The sequence below is a fragment of the Phaenicophaeus curvirostris genome, chromosome 34 (genome assembly GCF_032191515.1).
Source record: "Phaenicophaeus curvirostris isolate KB17595 chromosome 34, BPBGC_Pcur_1.0, whole genome shotgun sequence".
In the NCBI taxonomy this organism is placed as follows: Eukaryota; Metazoa; Chordata; class Aves; order Cuculiformes; family Cuculidae; genus Phaenicophaeus; species Phaenicophaeus curvirostris.
Genome location: NC_091425.1, coordinates 562449 through 566381, shown reverse-complemented (window position 1 = coordinate 566381; position 3933 = coordinate 562449). Strand labels below are relative to the sequence as shown.

Genomic DNA, 3933 nt, shown 5'->3' with positions numbered 1-3933 from the left:
GGCTTTTCTTGAGTTTTCCTCGCAAGCACTATGCAGCCCTCACAGATGCAAACCTGTCCCGTCACACCTTTAGGCATTTGAAACCTCTAAGCCTGCTACCTTCTCAGCTCCTCATCCCCAGCAGTGCAGATGCTGACAGGCCCTTCTGCACCAGGAGCAGTTCCCCTGGACAACGCTGAGCCCCAGCAGTGTCCCCTGTCCCCACCGTCCCCATGTCCCCTGCTGCAGAGCAGGGCTGACTCCTCGCAGCCAGCGGGCAGAGGCTCTGCTCCTCCCGGCACATTCAGCCGGCACCGAGCAGGGATCCAGACAGGGAGCTGGAGGAAGGGCTGAAAAAAGGGGACAAGGTATGAGCAGGAGGGAGGGGAAGGAGAAATGGCTTTGATTTGGCTCAGAGGTTATCCTAACTTGTCACTGTCCTTCTCTCATATGACAGTGCCCCATGCCTAGAGGCAGTAGATGTCCAACAGCAGCTCCATCACCCAGTTCCTCCTCCTGCCATTCGCAGACTCACGGGAGCTGCAGCTCCTGCACTTCTGGCTCTTCCTGGGCATCTACCTGGCTGCCCTCCTGGGAAACGGCCTCATCATCATCACCATCGCCTGGGACCACCACCTCCACACCCCCATGTACTTCTTCCTCCTCAACCTCGCCCTCCTCGACATGGGATCCATCTCCACCACTGTCCCCAAATCCATGGCCAATTCCCTCTGGGACACCAGGGCCATCTCCTACTCAGGATGTGTTGCCCAAATGTTTCTATTTATTTTCTTCCTTGGTACAGAATATTTTCTTCTCACAGTCATGTCCTATGACCGCTACGTTGCCATCTGCAACCCCCTGCACTACGGGACCCTCCTGGGCACCAGAGCTTGTCTCCACATGGCAGCAGCTGCCTGGGGCACTGGGTTTCTCTCTGCTCTGCTGCACACGGCCAGTACATTTTCCCTGCCCCTGTGCCAGGGCAATGCTGTGGACCAGTTCTTCTGTGAAATCCCCCAGATCCTCAAGCTCTCCTGCTCACATGCCAACCTCCGGGAGGTTGGGCTTATTGTGGTTAGTTTCTTAGTAGGTTTTGGCTGTTTTGTTTTCATTGTGGTGTCCTATGTGCAGATCTTCAGGGCCGTGCTGAGGATCCCCTCGGAGCAGGGACGGCACAAAGCCTTCTCCACGTGCCTCCCTCACCTGGCTGTGGTCTCCCTGTTTCTCAGCACTGACATGTTTACCGACCTTAAGCCTCCCTCCTTCTCCTCCCCATCCATGAATTTAGTTGTGTCATTTCTCTATGCAGTGGTAACTCCAGCACTGAATCCCCTCATCTACGGCTTGAGGAACAAGGACCTCAAGGATGCGCTGCGGGAACTTATAACTGGACAGAGCTCTGATGCAATAAATTCCTGACCTTCTGCATAGCAATTCTGGTGTTACTCATGGCTGGTGTTACTGCCTTCTATATTTTTATATTTCTACTTTTTTTTTAGCTTGTGATCGTGTTTTCAACTCTTTTTGAGTTGGTTGTGGGTTAGGTAATGACAACCCACACTATTGTAATCAAAATAAAGCCACTGCAGCACCTTGTCTCTTCCTCTGACTCTTCGTCCAAGGCTTTCTAGAGCTTCAGGAACAATTCCTTTGCTCATGGCTGGAAAAGAAGAAAGTCCCAGCAGGGCAGCACTGCCAGACACCAGCACTTGATCCCCCAGAGCTGTTCTCTCCCCATTTCCACACTCTCCTCCTCCCCCCTTGCCTTGCTGTAAGGCCTGAGGGCTCTGAGCTTGGTCACAGCCATGCTGCTTGTGGGACAGAGCTGCCTCCACAGCAGCCTTTCCATAGAGCAAGGGGACCTCCTCAGGGCAGAGCCTCAAGGCTTGGGGCTTCTTCTAAACTTTCTCTCAGGAACTGACTCAAGCATTTGTCCCAGAGGCAATAATCCTGGTGAAACCCCTGCCAACCACCATTCCCAGCACTGGCCTCTCACCCCAGCTTGGAGAGTTTCTTTGTTCTTCCATGAGAGGACACTGATTGAGTAGACCAAAGGCCAATTTGGCATTGTACGGATCAGATGTGAGCGCACACATCATGTCTGTGAGCTGAGATGAACCTGAATGTGTAGACAGAGCAGTTTCTTCAGTTTCCACAAAGATCTCTGGGACAGATATTGCCTCGAAGTCTCTTCTCATTGCAAGTAACAAGACATGGGAATTCGCCTCAATATAGCACTTGGATGTCCCTCCACGAACCAAGGTCCCCATGTTCATTCCTCATGATGTGGGGCAAGCGTACTTTTACCTGTTCAGGTCCTAGGACATGAGGAGGTGATGGATGAGTAGGGGGTTAGGATGTCAGTTGTGTCTCAGAAACTCAGAATCCAGCAGGAAACATCTGACTGTGACGGGGACGGTGAGGTCAGTTGTGTCTCTGGAGGTGACGGGGCAGCAGCAGGAACACGGCTGGGAAAGGAGCTCTGCCCAAGCCCCCACAGGACCTGTGCAGGGAGAGGGCTTGGGGACGGATGGAAAACACAACGGAGCCTCCTCAGGCCAGGAACAGGCTGGCAGCATCACCAGAAAAATCCCTTACGGTACGGGGGCACCACGGGTCCTTCACACCTCGGCACCTGCCAGGATCTGCTGACAGCATCTCTGGGGCAAATGCCTTGTGCTCCTTCTGTTGCCCCAGCAGCGTCACAGACACAAATCCCTTACAGTCAGGGGGCACCTCGGGCCCTTTGCCATTTCTTCTGCCCACAGGGATTGCATGAAGTTATTACAGTTTCTGGAAATTTCTATATGGGCACAAAATCTGATTTTATTATAAAAATTTATGACTGGATAAGGGTTTAGTGGTGTCTGGGGATGATGTGCCATGTGCAGAAATAGGTGTTAAGCAGCCTGCGATCAAGCACCAAGTGCAGAGAGGAGCAAATGCAGGTAGGGAGTGTACCGGTAGGACCCAAATACAGAACGATATGGAGAGCTAGGATGATGTCTGGGAGAGGAAAGAGTCACAAGGAGGAACTTGTCAGGAAGAAGGAATGTCAAGGGAAGGGTAGTGGATGGGCAGACTGTTTTTTGAGCTTGAAGATCACAGGCTTCTAGAATATCTTGGGTTGGAAGGGGCTCATGAGGATCACTGAGTCCAGCTCCCTGATCCTCACACGACTGTGTAAAATGGAACCATATCACTAAGATGATTGTCAAGATGCTCCTTGAATTCTGACAGGCTTGGTGCCATCACCACTTCCCTGGGGTGTTCCAGTGACCGAGCATCCTCTCCATGAGGAACCTTTTCCAGATGTCCAGTTGGAACTTCCCCTGATGCAGCTTCATTCCTTTTCCTTGTGACCTACCCTGGTCACCAGGGAAAGGAGATCAGCGCCTTCCCCTTCACTGCCCTCCTTGAGGAAGCTCAAGACTGGGATGAGGTCCCAGCCGTGTCCCACGCTGGGCTCTGCACACAGCCCTGCTCTGGGCTCTGCACACAGCCCTGCTCTTGGCAAGAAGAGAGGCTGGACACGAAGAGCAACGGAAATCCAGGACTCCTGGTTTCAATCCAGCAGATGCCACCACAGACCGTGTCCTCACCGTTCCGTTCCAGCCCCTCTGCCCAGGCCAGGGCGAGAGTCTGAGCTCAGCAGCAGAGCAGCCTGCCCCACACGAGGACCTGCGGGAAGAGGATTATCTTTCTTGTGGATTCTGCAGCCACAGAAATGCTCCCTTGCACTTCTCCAAGGACATCCCTTTCCCCAAGGGAGCATGTCCAGCCTGGCCTGGCTGCCGGTGCTGCTTTCCTCCCTGTGCAGCCCACAAGGCCACTTCTATGACCCAGATTTCTATGTTCAGGCCCTTCTATGTCCGTCAGGGAGTGCGAGAGAGAGATAGACCAGTGGAGCAGGACCCTCTCACTAACTCAGGGGCTGCTGGGGCTGTTGTG

The 3933-nt window shown here is 53.3% G+C and overlaps 1 pseudogene; it reads left to right on the top strand.

Annotated features, from left to right (window-relative positions):
* Positions 1 to 375: 375 nt before the first annotated feature.
* On the top strand, positions 376 to 1401 carry LOC138732611 (olfactory receptor 14A16-like; annotated as a pseudogene).
* The last annotated feature ends 2532 nt before the right edge of the window (positions 1402 to 3933 follow it).